We start from the raw sequence: 20944 nt of genomic DNA, 5'->3' as shown, positions 1-20944 counted from the left end.
ATAATGGCGAACAAGCACAGCAACACTCTTCACTGTAGGATATAGCAGCTATACTTCCGTGCCTACGGACAGACGAATTCTGGGGGATAAATCCAGTCCCATCAGTAGATTAGTTCCAAGTTGTGGACATATTATAATTCTTTGAGGGCACTGCAGTGCAGATTTCCTTTCTTGAAGCTGTTTAATAAAGGCTTCATTAAGGGAGAAGGTGATACAGGGCCATGTAATTTCAAAGGAGAACAAAGCATGTTCTAGAGGTCTGAGCAGAATCCTGGCAGCTATCCTTAGTCAGGCTGATTAGATAACATTTCTCAGACAGTTTTCATTAGAAAAAAGTCATTTTATTATGCTATTTTATTTTTTTTGCAAAATCATATATATTTCTATGGAATTCCTCTAGGAGAAAACATTTTTAAAACAAAAAAAATTTAGGATTATATTTTAAAATTTCAACTTGAAACTTCAAAAATTTATTTGTACTAATATTTTATGCATTTTTGTATTTCTGTTTTGATTGTGTATGCATTCTTTCATGACATCATTGTTGAAATGTTCTTATTTTCATTTTAGCCCAGCAAAGCAATCTATTCAATATAAATGAAACTAGGACTCAGTCTAATTCACAAAAAGAGCTAAGTTGCTTGAATTAGCTTGGTGTTATAATTTCCCTTCATAGTTTTAAAAATAACAGGCAAATACTAGGATATTTCAACAACCAGATAGCGTTAAACTCTGATATACCAGCAGAAACAGATGTTATATGCTATTAATAACATGACAGCAAATAATATAAAACTATAAAAAACCCTACAGAAAATTCAGAATAAATTTTGAAAACCAGGTAAGAAATACTGAAAGGTAAAAAAAATCCTAAGGCCATTCTTTCTGAAAGTCCAGCTCTTTCCTCTTTTGGCCCAAATTCCACTTCCAGATTTGAAATTGAGGCTGTGAGTAAGTATCCTCCAGTGAATCTAGCTATGATGATTTAAAATTGTGTTTCTCCAGCTGCCTTCTCCTTCCTGCTGGTTGAGATAACCACCCTCAGAGCAAAGTACAACGTATTTAGCTTTACACTCCCCCCCGCCACTCCCCCCCCCCCCCCCCCCCCCGCTTCTTTGGTTGTTTAAACTGAAACTACCAGGCTTCAATCTGAAGGGACTAGAGCAGGAGCAGACATTACGCGGCATTGCTCAATCTGCCACAAAAGCAGTGATCTCTAGCAGGAGGAGATAACAAATAGCTGGGGGGCTGGAAGTGTTTTGGCTGGCCATGGACGCTTGTCCGCCTACACCTGGAACTCATCCTCCTATAGCCAGCAGCAGCTGCAGGCAAAGCACATCATGTCTTTGTTTTAATTTCCCCTTTTGTAAAGAATGTAAGTAATAATGCAGCTACCTACCTCAGAGGAGTGTAGGAATTAATTAATGTTAGTAAAGTGCTTTGAAGATAAGATCTAAGTATTATTATTAATAATTTACCTGCAATTTGTTCTGTGCCTGAAAAGACAGAAATAATATACCATGAAATGATGTGATACTACCTAAGGCTATATTAAGGTCTCGAATGCATGTGAAGGTCTTACATTGCTGATAATGTAAACTACTATGCAGAAGTGCCAAAAGGCAGAATTTGGCTTTATGTAAATACTCAGTCAGGACCTGGGTATATCGCACAGAATTAGTATTTACGGGATACAAGTATCTAATGAATTAAAAGTTACCTATATCCTGGAATACATAGAGAGATGCAGATTTTCAGTAAACATTTTCTTGAAGAAAGGTAAAATTTAATTCATAATAAAATTTAAAGATAGTAACAGAGAGCACTTAAGGATTGATCACTCTGAGAGGCAACAAGCTTGGGGTTTTCTTTGCTTCCTCAGACTAACACCTAATTCCTTTGCCTGATTTATCTCCCACTGTTTACCCCATTCATTTTTCCAACTAGACACTAGGTGTAAACATCATCGGAAACACTTCTTGTGCCGCAAAAGCGAGGGTTTAAGCTTCAAGGGAACTGGATTCAGTGATGAAAAGCCAAGAGGCTCATAAACATAAGTGGCTGTCAGAGGGAACAGAGAGAGGAGAGCTGTGCGCTCACCTGGCACCCTTGGTTCATAGACAAGAAAACAAGGCATCTCTGGGAATGTCCGGGCACTTCCTAGACATTGAACTTGGATGGATGCTCACAAGAAGAGCCCTGCGTTGCTCAGCTATGGCCTACATGGCAATAACTTGTCACAGAGTCACCTTACCTTTGTGTGATAAATGAAGATAAGCTACAAGCAGCACTTCATGAATCTTTCTTTTAAGCCTTTTCTGGGGATTGAGACACATTTTATTTCCATAGTTTATGAAGACACAGCCCATAGGTATCAAAGGGGACAGAAATATACCGGTCTGAATAAAGGATTCTTGGCAGCCGCCACAGCAGTGAGATGAAACAGGTTGACTCTGGTGTCAATAGAGAATATCTTCACTCCCAGTCTGAGGGCTGAGCTCTGGGGAATTTTATGCATGGAGCATAGCAAGCAGCAGGAAGAAGACTTAATATTTTTAATAGTTGATAAGCTTTGTCCAAGTTTTTATCATATCTATGACATAACATCTTCCTGCAGCCTTATCAAATTTATATCTCCAAGGTTAACAAAAGGTAATACTAATGAGGATGAAATAGCAGGGATGATGAACTTTAGCTGCTGAAGAGAAGATAAGAACGTAAATCATCTGCCTGTGAGCAAGTCTCCACAGGGCGAAGTGACAATGGTGGCATAACAGATTAGACAGTCCTCAGAGGACCTCACCAAGGAGCTTCTAGCTCAGGCACCCTTAGGTATCCTGATGTGAACTGAGTATCTCCAGTCCTTGGTGACAACAGGGACATGATTTTTGCCTGCCTGGTAATGAAGATACAGTCATCCTCTCTCATTCTTTGCTTTACAAGCCAAAGCAGAGGAAAAACCTCTGTTTTTAGACTTCAGACTTCTGTATTTGCGCAAATGATTCATGGCTGGGGATTTAGGTCAAGCTAAGCAGATTTAGCTTAAGGACCTGACCACAGACAAGCAATGTTCTTAAATTGTATCTGCTCCAACATTTCGATATGAGAAGTAACATGATTCCTCCTCTCACAGCAGTGCAGCTTATGTGAGAGGAGTGAACAAAGAAGTATCATGTCCTCTCTTAAAATAAGAATAGTATTATTCCTGTTTCACACAGGCATTAGCTAACATTTACAGGGATTAAGAATCATGTTTTTCACTAAGGAATTAAAAACTGATTATGCCATCCTTCAGAAACTTCAGAGCTCACCTATGGGATATGCACAGATTGAAGTATTCAAGAGAAAGTTAATTTGCAGTTAAAAGTTCAATGCTTATGAGTGTTATTTGTGCAGTTTCAGTTTTACCCAGGAGAAAGCAGTAGTACACATAGCTATAGTCAATGACTGCTTAGGTTGACCATCAGAAAATATTCTGGGAACTGGAATTTCCCCCAAACACCAAGAACCAGAACACCAGGAGTCAAGTCCTCTACCTCCACCCGATTCAGAATAAGGATGTGAATCTAGATTAACCCAGATGAATAACCAGCTAATGAAGGTATAAAATCAGTTTCTCTTTTTTTTTTCTGGGGAAGCTGTTCCACTTTGTACAAATATTAAACATGCATCAGGAAAAGTGAGTTGGAAACTTGGTCATAAAATATCAAAGATGCAGGTTCTGTTTCCTCATCTGCATCAGGACTCAAACACTGGCTTTTGGCTGTCTCCATCTCTGGCTTTGACATAAAATCCTATCCCGGGCTTAAGAAACCTTCCCGATAAGACTTTCACAGAAACATTGATGTTTTTTCCATTGGAAACTTCTGCTTCAGCAGAAGAGGATTTTTTGCCAAACCTCATTTATCTGTGAAACAGTCGATAAAAAATATAGACCTTTCTGTAGAGGATGATGTAGCCTCATTTCTTTGTCATCAGTGGTCCTCATTACTTACCACAATTCAATGATTACTGGCCTTTGGGATGGACATAGCATTGCTGGATTTTTCCAAGATTGTGCTTTTCTCCTCTTTCTCTCTATCACTAGATCTACTCTCACTGGTAGCAAGTATCGGGGGGCACTGTCTTTGTTGCTTCTCAAATCCACATGCAGCCATTTCATGAACTTGTCATATAAAACAGACCCAGGTGCCATCAAGATGCAGGTATTTCTTCATTCATTAACACTTACGACTACACTGCTATTATGAAGAAGACCCACTGTCCAGGTCAAGCTTTATTCGTATTTTCAAACAGTTCTTTGATTGTTGGCTCAGGAAAGGCAGGCACTAGTGGACAAAAGAAAGCATTCTGCGGAGTTTATACAAACTACAGTAGCAACTGGCTCTATGGTTAAGTGTGTGCACACATGATTGTCCAGTTCAGCTGATGGTTTAGGCATACTCTCAGATTGCTCTTGTGATACTAGACTGCCACGTACTGGTATCTGTGATGTTTTTCTAATAATCTCTGCCTGCATAGCAGAATCTGTCCAGTCCTCATGGTCAATGAACTGGCCTTGGTCATTCATACTTTCATTACATCTTAGCTGGATTTCAGCCATCTTATACATTAGGTGTGAAGCTCTTAGCTACAGAGACCGCTGTCAGACCCTCAAACTTGGTCTCTACCCTTTATAGTGAATTCCCATAGAAAATGGAACCAACTATCTTCTAGTCTTGTCTTTGATATAAGACACCCAGGATGCTTAATATTATATCAGACCATGGAGCACAGAGCAGAACTCCCTGACTTAGCACAGGCCAGTAAGTGTCTGTGCGGTAGTATGTGCATATGTCTTCTTTTTAAGCAATAAGATTGACGCAGCAGTGAAAACATAAGCTTAGACAGAGATGAGAAAACAAGAGGAATCAAGGCATTAGAATGAAAAAAATTGTTACCCTGGCCCACGCTGCAAAATCTGATGGAGGGGAAATTTACAAGAGGAAGTGACAGTAAATGTAAAATTGTTCTCAGGCCCAGAAGAAGGATATTTTGAAGCTTTCCTCTACTTACTGTGCTAACATTTCTGATATGTTGAAGCTGATTTATAATTTACTTCCATTATAATCTTTTACTGTCAGCCCTATGTTCAAGCTCAGTCCTCTCAAATGCTTCATTATGTCTCAGTCTTTGTTATATTGAAGCACCTGATGTCAGAGACATAACTTGGGTTGTCACTATGTGATTGGTATTCATGGCAGCTGTCCCTGAGGATATCTGGGGCAGTCAACCTCATGCAAGCAGTGGTATTGGCTGGACCGGAATTCTTGAGTTCTCCCTGGATCCAGGTTTTTTTAGAGGCTACTGGCCTGGGTGGAATAGAAATAAGAAGATCTTTCTGGTTTTAGCTCTTGTACTGGGTTAGTACTGGGATTGAACATTGATCTGATTACACTTTTGTAGGTAGAGATATTTTCTTTGGATATATTAAAAACTTGCAAATGGAACTTCCATTACTAAAAAAACATGTTTCTGCATAATACAGATGATACCATAACATCTTTCAAGAAAGACAAGCCTCTGGGGAGTTCTCAGGTTGCATATATCTAGTTCTGATCCTCTTGATTTTCATACAAGGATAGCTTTTCAGTAATTAGGGTAAAATACTCTCTAGACACTTCTGAGCTGTCTGCTATTGTTAACTGAACTTGTGGAGAGAAGTCATGGTTAAGCTGTAATAACACTACATTTGTGTTAACAGCAAAGTGACATCAAATAAAAGAGAAAATAAGATAAAATAAAACAAGCTCATAACTAACTAGAAAGCCCGTGGCTTTTTTCCTAATTAATGCAATTGCAATAAATAGCATTGTGCTGTGACAAAACTGAATACATAGCAATATCGTTAGAGAACACAGTGAGAGTCAGTTGCTGGGAAAATAGCTGTTGATTCTGATAGAAATTCTACCTCCTCTTTAAATGAATAATTATGATTATTGTTATTATTATTGTGGGACTGTAATACTCCTGAAAACAATCACTACCATATAGGAATCTTCTACCCAAGAGAGGCTCAGGGAGTTGGTATTTTTTGTATTTTTTAGTTGCACGACATGGTAGTAGGCAGAGCTCCACAAAGAAATGAGATGTCAAGATTTGGATACCATTTTCATTCCAAATGTAGAATGTAAAGCCAAGTTTTGAAATTTTGGGGAAAGGGAGTGAATCAAGAACTCACATGATCCCACTCTCTACCGGAATCTGCCTGTTGCTGGGGGGGAGCAACCTGAAATTACTTCATATCCCCTGCTGAACAAGGAACCTCAGAGTTTGGAAACTGTGGATTTAAGAGCTTCCAGGTTCCTAGTTCCTCGTCAGCTCTGCTGCTGAGCTGCAAAGCAGTCAGCAACCCACCAGGCCTAAAGCCCAGGAGTACCAAAAGCCTAAACACCTTGCAACAGCCAAGATCTGTGGACCTGGAGGCTTTGCAGCTTGAGGGCTGGAGATCCGAGAGGGTCTGGGCTCTCCATCCCTCATCAGCCTGTCAGGCAAACTGTCAAAGAGGGGGGAGTCTGAAATGTGGGGCTTCTTGACCTGCAGCCAGGAATGTAGGCTGGTAGGAAGCCAGGAAAGGTTTTTAGGCAGGTTTTGAAGCCTGTCTGTGGTTTCACTGCATCTCCATTGCAATTAAGCTATCTCAAAGAAGAACATTGTTTTTGATGAACAGGCACTTCTACTGTAGAAAGGAAAAAGCAAACTAGGCAGGGAATTTCCAATTAGCTACAATAATAGGCTCATCTCTCACTGAGTGTGGCACTTGAAGTAAATATTTTCCAGTAAGTACAATGGTGAGGATGAGATGAGTCTGTCCATTGATAGGTAAACCTCTCTGGTAATGTCACCCATGAGTTACTGATGGGTGCCTTAGAAATATGCAGTGACAGTGCTGTGGTATCAATGGCTGCTGGGACTGCAGGTAAGGGATCTGCAATAAGGATGTGGTAGGCAAAAATGACTGAGCTGAACTTACAGATTACTGCTGCTGAAAGGGGTGGCCCCACTCCTCCTTGCCCATTCCCTTCCCTTGTGCAGGCTCCAGCTCTCTTCCAAGCTGTCTGCAAGCTCATTCAGCCCTCTGAACTGACAGGATAGTTATTTTCTTTTTTTCTCAGTGAGGTTTCTGCCATCATTAGGAGAGTTTCAGGTTGCATTTGGAAGCTCGGGAAGATGAGTAAGGGAACAGCAGGAAAGGGAAGAGCAGGACCCATTTTCTACTGACCCTTCCCAGGGCTTATAAGCCCTCTGAGCCATACCTCTGTGGCCAATGATGCATACATAGACTCCAGTGTCTGTGTACAGCCTGTGTTTCAGCATGAATTTTGAAACATAAAATTAATCGTCTTTTTCCAGTTCTTCCCAAAATACTTTAATTGTTACTCTTGTTCTTGAAATTCTTGGAAAAGTCTTTGTTAGAGAGGTTACAGACAGGACCTATTTTCCCATGCCTCAGTCCTATGCATGGATTCTCTTGGTGTTTGTTTGTTGATTTTGGTGGAATTACTCTTTTATAAAAGGTAGATGAATGGCACACTAAAATGATAACCTATTGCAGACTGCTGACAGCAATGAGGAGTATGTCCATAGGAAAGCAATGGGCCTTGTCTGAGAAGACCATTCACCCATGGTGATTTTAGCATTTTTCTCTTTAGCCTCATTTTCCAGGACACTGATGATTGAATGTATCCCAGCTTGGAAGGCAAAATTCATTTTCCCACTATTAGCATAAATCCTGAATGAACCTGTTATCCTCTTAGACTGAGATCAAACCATAGCCCTTATTATACTGGTCTTTCTTTTTATGTGTGATCATGATACTGAATATGTCATCAATGACATCAGCCCAGAGCTAGAAAAAGGTTTGCTTGTTAAATCAGTCTCTCTCTGGGAGCAGGCTGAGTTTGGAACAGCCGCTCATAGATCCTGCAAACTATGACTGTTTAGGTGGTGTTATGTTGGTTTTAACTATTAGTAATTCTGTAATGATTTTTTTAATGATTTTTTTTAATGTAGTAGTATTTCCCCCTCCTCCAGTTGATTCTAGTTGCTTCAAAACTGGTTGGACTCTAGCGGCTGGATTAAGAAATTGTGGCTGTCAGGGCTGGAAGAATTGTGAATGGTTTGGAATATTCAGTGCATATGAAATCCTGTAAACTTTGTACAAAGGGGCAGAAAAGTGAGAATTTAAAGATTATGATGCAAAAGTATTGTTCTCACTGCAGCTTGAGGACAGCCCTATACAAAGATTCTGTCCTGGCATAAACATACCCAAAGGAGCTAGGATATTTAGATATATCAGTGCATTCTCTAGGATGGACAACCTCTACCATTAGACTCATATGCCCACCAACCTCTAATCATTCTCATACAAGGATGCCTTGTGCTCTGGGAGTAAAATGAACACATAGGGCTACCTCCCACTCCACTCTTCACCCTTACACTTTTTAAAAACCGATAGAGAGCCATTCACAGTGGTGTAAAGGTGTTGTACCATTTCACTTGTTCTTCATGTAATAATATAATTGGATTTATAATCCAGAAGTCTTCTGTTTCTTTTAGGGACAGTATTTTTTGCAGGTTTTGGAAACAATTTAGGAGCAGATATATCACTAGGTCTCTGCAAAATAGGAAGCCTAGAGCTCTGAGACTGCATCTGGGCTGCCAAATCGGTCTGGGTTTGGCCACTGTGTAAAGTTGTTCAGTGATACAGTGGGGAAGTCAGGGAGCTGCCCTGTTCTTCCCTGAGTGCAGAGACTGTAGAGATGCTGAGTGTGAGCCGTGTCTGAGCAAAGCATGCCTGAGAAAGGAGACCTTGTGTGCTGCACAGCTATCACTGAATACATCTTAAAATATATAGGGCAATGTCATGACAGTGACAGTTTTGGGGAAAACTTGCTTTTTTTCATCAAACTCTAAGTCCTCGGGCTGTCATGTTGCATGGGAATTCCAGCTTTCATACAAAAAAAGCCCTCACATAAGCTTCAAAAAAGCTCAAGAACCAGATGTTAAACAAAAAGAAACAAAATATGACATTAATTTTCCCTTTAAAAATTCCAGGGCATTTTTAATCCAAACAATGATTTTGGGGTTCCTGAAACTTTAGGTTGCTTGAATTTGGCAATAACAACTTCTTGACAGTACAGCAAACACTTTTCTTGACTGTATACAAAATCACATCTGGATTCTTTCCCCAAGCCAAATTCCTTCCCTGGAAGATTTTCATTATGGTAAGAATATGATGATTCCAAGCAGCAGGGCAAAGGAATTGTCTTTTTCACCAATCAAATTGCAAAGACAGTGTGACCTCCACTTTAGAAACCTATAACAACTATTTGTTTGGAGGCAGCAAGTGAATTTTTACTAAATTCTGAAGTCTCAAGAGAAGACTGAATTTTATGCTAAATTTATTCATAGAGTAGATGTACCTTTCTATAAAGCGCATAATAATTCTATTTTGTATGTTCAGATAATATCATCTGCTCAGATTTGCAAAGGAAAAAACAGATTCTACCGCTGTATCTCTAGGGAAGACCTCTGCCTTTCACATTTATTTTATTTTATTTAATTTTTGGTGGGGGTAGGGAGAGGAAGGGTTATCAATTTGTACAGCAGTTCTAAAAACCTAGAAGAAAATTCCATCCCTGTTGCTTGACATGGCTATCAGACTGTTGAGTTAAAAAAAAAGAAAAAAAGATAAGAAATATTTATCTCCTGGATAGACTGTGAAATGTAGTGTAATAATTTTTTTTTTTTAATTACCACAGGCATTCTCAAGCTTTGGCAGCAACAGAGGCCATTTTGCAGTGACAAGATTTGTAATGTTGGCAAAAGAGAGGGCCCAGCATCACAGGCTGCTGGCCTGCTTCTGTAGCTGGATCATTCATGGAATAAAACAACATTCCAGGCCCCAAAAGGTTTTTTTTACTGTAGTGTTTCTCTCACATTAACAAGGGTAACTGGAAATATGACAACTTTTTAGAGCACCTTGTGCCTCCAAATTTCAAGGCACTTTGCAGAGATAGGGCCTAATTGGCAAATGCGTTAGTACAGAGGGGACTCATTAGTACTCCATGCTCTTCCTGCCCATCAGTTTCTTCTGTCGCAAAATGCGATGCTACTGCCTTCCTATAAAGTGCTTTGAGGATTGGCAAAACACACAGTTTGAGTGGGGTGTTATCCTGATAGGAATAACTGCAAGGAGATGAGCTCTGTCCCAGACTACCTTTAGCCTCAGGCTTCAGTCATGCAATGTATTAAGCATGCATTTTGCTTCGCTCTCTGTGAGCAGTTCAGCTGACTTCAGTGGAACTAACCAGAGTGCCTTAAGTTAAATATATACAGGTAAGTCTTTGACAAGTCATGGGTGAAGTGTGCCAGCCTTGTGAACTTCCCTTTGTGGGTGGATTTCTGGATCTGCGGGGAGCTTCCCTGAAATGAACAACGTCTCTTCTGATATCAGGCTCTACATAATGACAAAACGGCAGACTTGAATGAAAAAATGTACAAAGAATAGAGGATGCAGGAATGAAGCACATGGGAACATCTTCCATGGCTGGCAGGAAAGGAAAGGTTGCAAGTACCCCAAATTGTTCGGCTGAAGGAGAGTAGACATCACTTGGCACATCTGTGCCCCTGGTTGCAGCAAGTCTGAGCTTGCTGTGCCCAAGGTATGAAAGGACTGGGTACAGGCTAGCTCCAGTTCAGAAACTACGTGACGGTGTTAAAAAGGCTGTATATACATACATACCTATATATATATGTGTGTGTGTATGCATATAATCCTGAATACACATACACACCTACCCATGCAGACCTACCCTATGCACAGCTGTTAGTTAAGCCACTGAGAGAGCAGCAGAGTGGAGTGGTAGGGATCTGGATGCCCCAAGTCTCCCTTTTAACCATTCCTCTATCAGACACAGTTCATTTCCTTGCAGATATCCTGAACATCTTCCATTCACATCAGGGCCTGCTGACAGCCATCTGGACGGTCTTCCTACTTCCTGCATGGGATTCAAAGAAACAGGTAACTGCAAATTACGTTTTAAGGTGGGATTTTTTCTAAAGTTCACATCATGGGTTAAGGGACATAACATGAATTTTCAGAAAATTTTGGACTGGCAACATTGCATCTAGATTAACCTTTCCTACTCATGAAATTGCTAGCTTGAAAGCCCTGAGGACCTCAATCCAAACCCACTTTTGCCAGGTAGATAAACTGAACACTGTGCAATATTAAGGTGTTGGAGTCTTTCAGGCAAACTTCAGCAGTGACAGGATTCTCCTTTTAAATAGTTTTTCTTATACCTGTGTCTCACTTTTGACCTCAGTGAAATCCCACAAATACTTAGTGTTACCACCAGGAAAAACAATCTCCCTATTAACAATCTCTCTCAGAGATGGGAACTTTTTCCCAGCATCCCTATTGTCCTTTTTGCTTGGCCCATTGCTGCAGTGTGGACTGAATGATGTGAGTTATTGTCCTTCCAGCATCAGTGGTGCTTGATGTGATCCGGGCTACTTTAGGTATGAGGCTCTGCTCACGCTACTAGAGTCTATTCCTGCAGCATAGTATTCATGTATATATTATACGTATTCAGAGCAGCAGGAGCACTCCTGACATGGCAATAGGTGAATATGCTCACCAACTATGTATTAGTGTTTTTGTGGAGTTTTCCACCATTATGAAAATGAAGCTAAAACAGGAAAAAGGATATCTGTATGTGTGGAAGAGGCAAAAGAGATAGAATCAGCTGGAGGAAGGAGAAGAAGAGAAAAGGGAGGAAAATATGAAAAGCAAGAGAACATGTGGAACATGGAGGCCTGAAGGGGATTTGGGTCTTTCTAGAGCAGTGTTTTCAGCCAATGCTTTGCAAGACATTTGCTCTCTGTAGACAATTCACAGAACAGTGTGGAAGAAATGAACATTAATTTAATTACTAAAGCAGTTTGTACATCCACTGGAGAACTGCAAGGGATCCATAAGCAAAGTATTTGAAAACTGCTGCTCTAGACGTTGGGCACGAGAACATTTCTCTTGCTGGCCATGCAGCTGTAAAAGTGATAAATGCAAAATGGAAAGAAACAGACAGTTCCGTAAGAATGCAGATTATCTCTGACAGGGAAGAGACAATGTACTGGCAACACAGTAGGAGTTGAAGTAAATGACAGAGAGAAGCAAAGAGAGAAAACAGGGGGGAAAAATAGCCCCGACACAATCATTTTTCTTGATCTGTGGCTTTCATAATGGCACAGTAGGCAACACAGGCATCTCAGAGCACCTAGAGAGTTCAGTAACGAGACAGCCCATGCACGAACAGCAGGCAGGAGCTGGGAATGGCAGAGTGATCATTTCTCCATACCTGAAGCCCAGATCAATGGATGCTGCACAGGGTGAACGACAGCGTGATGGAGGGACATGGACCTTAATTGGAAGTCAAGGCAGGGTGAAATACCCTTGCTAGACTTCTGAGCTGTTCCCATTACTGTTAAAAGTTTGAACAGCAAAAAGTTGTGTTCCCTTCTCTGTGTCTACCTGCAGGGTGAGAGAGGACACCCACATAAAGTCCGCTCTGGGGCATCACTCAGCCCCTCCTATCACTTCCTGAGCTCAACTCCTTAGCATTTGTTTCCAGTGATGCAGTTAAGCATCTCCTGAGCATTTATTTCTGCTACTGTTTAGTTTTAAGTTAAATACAAATCTTCGCTCTTTTTCAGACTTGTGAACTGCCTCACTGCAGCACTTACTCCCAGAGCTCAAGGAGCAATTTCACAACCTTAACTAGATGTTAGCATCATTACTGTTTTAATGTGTTATTGCTAATTTGCCTCCTGACTCTTTTGCCTTCCAATTTAATAGAACAGAAGAGCTTCTTCCCTTTTATCCCCTTGTCTTTTTCTTTTTCCTTTTCTTTTTTATAGAGAAAAAGACATAAAGAAAGTGAAGAAATAAATACAAATACCCAAACATCTTCAGAAGAAAGGCAGTAAAATGATTGCCCACTGCTCCCTCTTGAACTGACTAGCAGCAGCTCAGAGTTGTTTGTTTGAGCCTGGCATACATGATTGGCTGTCGTCGGGTGACGTGGGACTTTTCTCTCTGCCCTGCTGACTCATGTTAACTCCTCCAGGTCTGACCAGAAAAAGCAACAGCAACAGCTGCACGTTTCTCAGGAGCTTTGAAGAGAGAACAAGATGATGCAGGGTGTCTCTTGAGCCACCCCAACAGTATTGTGGCCTGGCCTAACTCCTGTCTCTCCCTGACCTGACAGGACAGTGGCTGCAATGCAGAGCTGAGAGGCGTCATCTGTTTTGTCCTTATTATCTTCCTTGTCTGTTCCTTCAGTCCCCTTTCATGACACCTTGTGAGGCAGTATCAAGGACCAGCAGCTGCAGATTTGGGGACAGAATGGAAAGACCTAGAAAAGTCACATTTTCAAGTCTCCTGATATACCCAGAGCCACCCAATACACCTTCTTCTAAGTGCTTGTGGCTGGAGTCTCTCTTCTTGGAAAATATATCATGTCTGACATGTAAGCTGTGAAACTCCATGATGAGGGGTAAATGTTCATGTGGCTCCCAGGGAAGCTCTAGGTATTTGGGCCTTGAATATACCTGGTCATCCTGTCAGCTGTGAGGAGTTCGAAATGCACCCAGAAAAAAGTTAAATGGTACAGCACACTCACCCCAGGGCTTAATGATCTCTTGCCCACCTGCAGGCTATATAAAAGGAAGGAGACAGTAATTACATTGGCTGAAGATGGAAAGGAAGCCATTGATCAGGCTGGATTTAAGGGATGGGGTGAGAATTTTTAAGGGGCTGTCTCCCATATTCATGTTTTTTGGTGTAATGGGATGCGGAAACAAGGAAATAGCTGCATATTCCCTGCTTTCCTCTCTCACCAGACCTGCACCCTGTCCTTCTGGGCTGACACAAGTGGTAGCCATGCTAGAGATGTCTCCACTTGAATAGCACTGCCCTTTCCCTCCCTGTTCAGATTTCACCCGTCTGCTGTTTGGGCTGACTGCGCAGCCCTCCGTGACACTGGGAGGAGGTATGATTTTCCATGCACATCATGTGCCTTAGCTACAGAGCTGGTTTGGAGGCCAACGAGGCAAACGGTCTATGCAAATCATGTGCTAGTTAATGCCGGGGGGGGGGGGGGGGGGAGTGGTGCAAACTAAGCAAAGCAAAACCACTCTTTGCTGAGCTCTAATTCTCTAGAGTGCAGGACTTATTGGAGAGCAATGGGGTAGCTGCCCGTGACCCTGGACCACAGTGTTCCCCACAGATTAAGCAAGACACAGGTCAGAGAAGGAGTGGGGGACACCTATGCCTTTGAATTGAATCCTCCCTGCCTGCGCCGTCCCTCCATGCTGAGTCCAGCCTTTGCTCCGATGAAACAGAGCCCTGTTTAAAAACGCAGCTGCAGTCATCACCAGGGCTTTTACATGAACACAAATATTCCTTTGACAGTATGTCTGTATCGAGTTAACTGGCAACAGAACTGCTGTTCTCTCCAGTTTAAGTGAAGCATGTGAGTCCCTTCATTTAGGACTTTGAGCCCTTGTCACAAAAGCAGCCATGCTCCCCCACAGTTCCCAGTCTGCATGCCCACCCCCTGGCCTTGCCATTCGCTTGTCGTCTCCATGTGGGTGCAGTTCCCCCTCCCTTCCCTTCCCAAGCCCTCAGGGCTTCTCCTCTCTCCTGCATTTGCCCAGATCAATCTCACTGCCCTTGCACAGCATCACCCATTGTCCTTTCTTGTGCCTAATAAAGCAAATTCAGCCACTAACTGAGTGCCTTTGCTACCTATTGAAAACCATGGGACCAAGCATTACAGATATAATGAGTCTTTTTTTTTTTAATCTAATGGGGAAAGAGAAAAAAAACCAAAACAGTCATTTGCTCCCTGAGAACTCAGGAAATCTAAACCTCGGGAATCCCTAGAGAACCAGGAGATGAGATATAAATTAAACAAATTACCCAGACTGTTTCCTGACACAGCTCTAGAAAGCCTGATGTGCAGAAGGGAAGAGAAGTCTGGGATGACTGTGAGTGTTTCTATTTTTCCTGTCTCTGCTGAAAGAATGTCCCAGCAGAAACCTCTTCACTGAAAAAACAACTAAGAAGTACTCAACCCCTCCCTCTGTACCCCAAACACCAGTGAAATTCATTTGGTTCTTCGCTGAGGAAGAGAATATCCAAGGAAGACACACTCGTGCCTGGGACAGTGAATAGTTCCCAGACTTGTCTCTGCTGGCCTTCTGTGGCACTGCTGACTACAAGGAAGTCCATGCTGATGCTTGTTTTGAAAGTGGAGCTGTATTTGTTGCCCGGTGTTTCTTGGGAATTTTTCCTGAGCTAATTCTAGACCTATTGAAAGCCCAACAGTACAAAAGGGCTGGCATCCCACAGGCACTGGTAGAAATTAGTGCAGATCAGAGCTCCAAGCACCTGTGAATCCCTCTGGCAGCAGCCAGCTGAGGTGATGTGTTGTAGACAACTTAGTTTGGAAGAGCAGGTGGGAGCTATCTTAGCTCATGCATACTGTGAAGTAATTGGGTTGCAGCAGCAGATAGCCAGGTACTCATTTCGTAACTCCTGCTGTCCCATCAGACTGTGGTTGACTTACAGATATTTTAGCTTTTGGTATCTTTTCTGGTGTGCCTGTGTATCTACTTATGAGCTCACAGCTCCCCATGTTTTCCCCTACATTACATCCTACACTTCAAAGACATTTTTCTAAATCATGAAGCAGCAAACATTAGTTGAAGCCACTAAATGCCAGTCTTCACTCACCCAGAAAGGCTGCTGCAAATGGTGGCAAGAGCTCCCTTCCCTGCAGGGACTGAACAAACAATGTTGGGTCATCCACCCTCGTGGTCTCTATGGAGTAAGAGACTGGGACCAGTAACTGGAACCTCTGTTCCCTCCTGTCCATGCAGAGTGCTGAACCACTCACCCACCAGCTGGCTCAGGGCACATTTTCTACTCTGTGCTGTGTCATTAATAATTCGTTTGCCATGTCATGTAATGACTTTCTTGATCATTAAGAATTCATCTGGGGCTAATGTGTATGTCATATCCACTGCGACAAGAGACAGTAAAGCAAAACAAACCAACCAGTATGTTTCTCTCTCTCTGCTTTATCCATTTCTATGTAATTAATTTGCAGTTGGTTGATTTTTCAATTCAGCTTTTTGAGGTTGGTTTGCGATTATTAATATTTCTCTTTTGAGCTTTTTTTTTTTTTTTTTTAATCAGATTTGCATCTGTTTGTGACTCCCTGCTGGGCATTCTCCATATAGACAATATCATCAAACAAACAGCCTTTTTACTTTTTTCTTTTTTCTTTACATTCAGATCTTCTCAAGTAACAGAATCAAATCCTATAGGGACTAAATCTATAGGACCAGATTTTCTCCAACGTAGCTTTTTTTCCCACTGAAGTACCCACAACTAATAGCCAGATTTTCACAACTGTGTAGTGCACAGAAAACTAAACTTCTTTGGAAATGTGCTTTCTAGGCAATCACATGCCGGTGAAGATGTCAGACTAATTGCTGTATGTGTAGACTGCTTTCCATTAGGCAGCTCAAGAATCCCTTTCTCAGCATGCCCCAGCAATATCTCATTGATCGGGCCATCTCTCAGAATGAGTAACATACAAAACCAGCTTCTTCTCTCTAATGAGTTTGCAGCAAGAGTGCTAGCTATGACATAGTCTTCTGTGGTCGGGAAGCCTTTCTGCTGCAAGTTTGACTAAGGCAATGCAAACCAGTGTAAACTGGTAAGGAATGATGACATAGAGGTAGAAAGTCTGGCATTTCGTAACTCCCTGAGTTATTGCCCATCTCTGTTTATTCTAGATATGGGCAAAAATACCTCTAAGAGCATTTTATCAAGCACTGCTAGATAAACCGAAGTGAAGCAGGTGATTAGTTGGGTGTTAATAACTAGAAATTCTGGATCTGATTTCCCACTCTGCTGAAGACTACGCTGTAACCCTAGAATAGCTTAGGCAGAACAAGGCGCCTCAGAGCACTGTCACAAAGCCCAAAACAGCCTTGGACAGTGCATCTAGCTCCTGTGACAAAGGAGCAGTAAGAAAAAACAGCCTTGATATGCACAGAAGAAGGCAGAAATTCCCCACACTTTTGAAACCTATTTCCTATGCCTTCATTACCTGCCTCCACAATTTCGTGAAGCATTTTCCCCACACCTCCCCAATAAACTAATTCTGTTCCCTTCTCTTTTTCATCCTCCTTCCTTCAAACTATGCAATCAATGGCTGGGTGGATGTACTCTCACAGTTGCCCAGTTCAAATATACTTTATAGAGGCCTACTGTTGGATGATGGTTGGATCAAGGTAGGGCAGTTCTACCTCCACCAAAACCTGAGATATAATAATAGCCCACAGTAAAGCCAAACAATAATGTAAACATAAGTGAGTGGTGCTATTCATTTCAACACACAATACTCCACTGTAAATATTTAAGGATGTTTTCTCTGTAAATATTTGATGATATTTTCTCTTCCTCTCCCAGTCCATGAGCATAGGAAGTGCTTCTACTCAAAACTCTGTACTGGTTTCTGCACTGGAATGGTAGGGTGCTAAACTCAGGCATGTGACTGATATGCAGCTTCTGCCTCCAGGAGCAGCCTGGCCTTGTTTCTTTGGCTGCTCATATAAACAGCCTGGGCTGGATGGGACGCTGTGCTCAAGTAGGAGGACATTGCCTATGGCCAGTGGGAGTTTTGGCCGGGGCTTGGAGCCAAGGCCCAAAGGGCTACCTCTGTTGTGACTCAGCTGAGTGGGGAAGTCAACCAGAACAGCAGCTCTGCCAGTCATTGTCTGTCCTGGGCCAGGTCATCCAGATGCTGGAGGGATTATCCATGCCCATGAAACTGTTCCCAGGCTTAACAGTGCCCTTACCGAGGCCCTCCACAACCCACTGATGCCCTGACTCTGTAGTGCTATTTTCTGATCCTTTCCCAAAAGTGATTTGGCTGAAGTTTGAGAGGCATGCCCAAACGTGCCAAGATTTGTGGGTGAACATTTCCCAGGACTGGGTGAGTAGATGCCAAAGGATGTGTTTCTGAGCCATATTTTGAGAGAGAAATTGAAACAGGATCCTGTGGAGCCTCAGGAGTGACAAGGGCAGAGCTCAGGCTTGCTTCTGCACTGAGGTCATGCTAACTGATCACCGCAAATACTGTCAGGCCAACACTGCTGTTGGTGAAGTCTCACAGGAGGCTTACATCCAGCAGTCAGAGGAAGATCACGGGCAAAGTCAACTACAGACCAAGAGAAAATATGCAGGTCCCACAGTTCATGTGTGCAGTGTGTTACATGGTGATGGGTATGCTGAGTTTGGATGTTGGGAGCTTTGTTGCTGGGCAGGGCTCGTAGCCTGCTGTGCTCAGCTGCTGCTGCCAGCTCATGTAAGTATATGACCTCACACGAAGCAAGCCCAGAACCCTTGCAGAGAGCCAGGCTACCCCTGGGCTCCATCTTCTGTGCCAAGAGAGCTAGCTGATGCAGGGCAAAGTGGAGCCTCAGGTCATAGCAGTGGGTAGGCAACACTGACAGCCAGAGCGCTACATGTGAATGCCCCCTTAAGAACAAGCCACAGGGCAGTATCTTGTGCATACATTGTCTTTTCCACCTTATGAAACTAGGAAGTCAAACAGTGGAAGAACTGCCTTAAGTCAGCACAAAGATACATCAGGAGCACCAAAGACAGCCTGTCCGGAGTTTTTTGAGATTTAGTGTCAGACTGTGTCCTCAGTGGCTCTTGGAATTGAAAAAAACTTCTTTTTGTTCAAAATTCTTTCTTGGCAGAGATTATGAGACAATGACAAGAAATCCAGTCTGGTTTGACACCCATTAGGACCAGGAGACTCATCCACCAGTCTGAACAGAGAAAGCAGACACAAGAAGAAGAGATACACACCCACGCAAGCACCATAGTATCAAACTGCTCCCTGTACTGTGGTGATGTAAAGAAATCCTCACAGAGTAGAGTTTTTGCAAGCATACTCTTAGCAATACGTTGCTGGTAAAGAGCTTTCTGTGATATATAGGGTCTGAGAGAATGCAGCAGTGTGAACATAATTCAGTACTTCTGCTTGAGAATAAATCTTGCTCCAAGTGACATGAAATGAAGAAAGGAAAAGGAAGGGAAAGTGGAGATATTTCAAAGAACAGAAAAAGGATAATTGCTGTTCTAGACTGATTTTGTCTTAATTCAGTGCTTATATTTTACCTCCTCTCCCTGCCCTGCTGTGGCACACAGCCTTGGATTTCTTACAGACGAGATATTACAGATATTGAAAAAAGATCCTGCAAAAGGACAATCTGGACTGGGAAGGTGCTGCCCTGGATTTGGTTCTTGTTTCTGCAAGAGTTCTCTTACATAAACCTACGCAAGGTGTGTCACCTTTTTTTCCCCATAATTTTGGGATATGGACTGTTTCTCATTAACTTCGTGCAGAGCTTCTGGTGCACATAGACTCTGATCTTGGTGGAAGTCCTTGGCTAATAGGAGAACAGTAGGGATGAGAGGAGCATACAGATAGTAAAAATTGTTCTGAGTGAGTGCATGTGATCGATGTTGAACATTTAATTCAGCTCCCTAAGCATAAGCATTCAGGACCATTCCAAATGCCCTGGAGTATCCAAAACATTCATGCAGGCTGGCAGACATGGCACAGGACCCATGGGACACCCTGAAGCAGCAGCTGGAGGGCAGACAAATTACCTTAATGCACCTCAGACAGCTCTAGATGCTTGCAGTGAGACAACTGAATAAAGCCCTGAGAATAGGCTCTGGAGCCTTTCATCCTTAAACTGGTTTGGATGCTTCAACAAAATGGGTTGACCTACACAATTATACCTTCCCATTCTTCTTTTATATGGAAACTAATATGGCTCTAACTACCTCCAAACCAAAGCAACAATATGATCTAGCTCATTGAAAAGACAGAAACTCATAACTTCTCCTCCAGGTCATTTCATAATAGGCAATATCTAAACCAGGGGTTGATCCTGCAAGCAGCACTCTTTCTGCCCCATATAGCCTCACTGCAAATAAGGGGTAATTTTCAGTAGTAAGCTCACTCTCATTGTAGAGGACTATGGCAGCCTAGAGCCAGAGCAGAGGGGCACCAAACAGGAAGCATGGGTTGGGTAGCAGTGGAGAGCACTCATTTTATTTGCTGTGAGAAAAAGTCTCTGTGAGACCTGACATAGAAAGCCATGAAGCCTGTAGGCCATGTTCACTGGGATACAGTAAATTCATCCCTCTTTTTGTCCATAAGCTGGACCAAAGGAAGGGTGTTGTTATTCTAGTCCAAAACCAGAATAGCAGATACATAAAGGAGAAAGGTGGGTCTACTCCTTATCCCACAAAAACAGAGGTGGAGACCAATCATCTAGACTTGCCATCACCCCTCTATAACTGAATATTATTACGTCTAGCCTCAATAAAGATCAAAGAAAGAAGTAAATATTTGTAAGTAAATATTTTTTATTTGCTTTTCCCTTCACCTGCCTTGAGCTGAGAGTGATTTCAAGCTAACTGAGTAATATCAGTGTGCACTGGTCCAAGAGGTGAGATGAGCTGTACAGACCAAGTCCTGCCCAACCTTAGAGTACCCAGTATCCCAACAAAAGGCCTTGGGTCCCAAAGGGGCATCTGAGCCCTTCACCAAGGGCTTCCTCAGCTTGGTTGGGAGTCGGTAATGGAGGAAAGCAGTGTGGAGGCCATATGACCACTGTTAGCCCAGAGAATCCCCTAGTGCATGGCTGGTTAGTGGGAAAAGGCCAGGAGCCCAAGAGCTGCAAAAGAGCTTGCAATACAGACAGCAGTCTGTTTCCAGCAGAGGTGGCTGATGGT

The sequence above is a fragment of the Dromaius novaehollandiae genome, chromosome 1 (assembly GCF_036370855.1).
Source record: "Dromaius novaehollandiae isolate bDroNov1 chromosome 1, bDroNov1.hap1, whole genome shotgun sequence".
NCBI lineage: Eukaryota > Metazoa > Chordata > Aves > Casuariiformes > Dromaiidae > Dromaius > Dromaius novaehollandiae.
Note: the sequence above shows the minus strand (reverse complement) of the source record.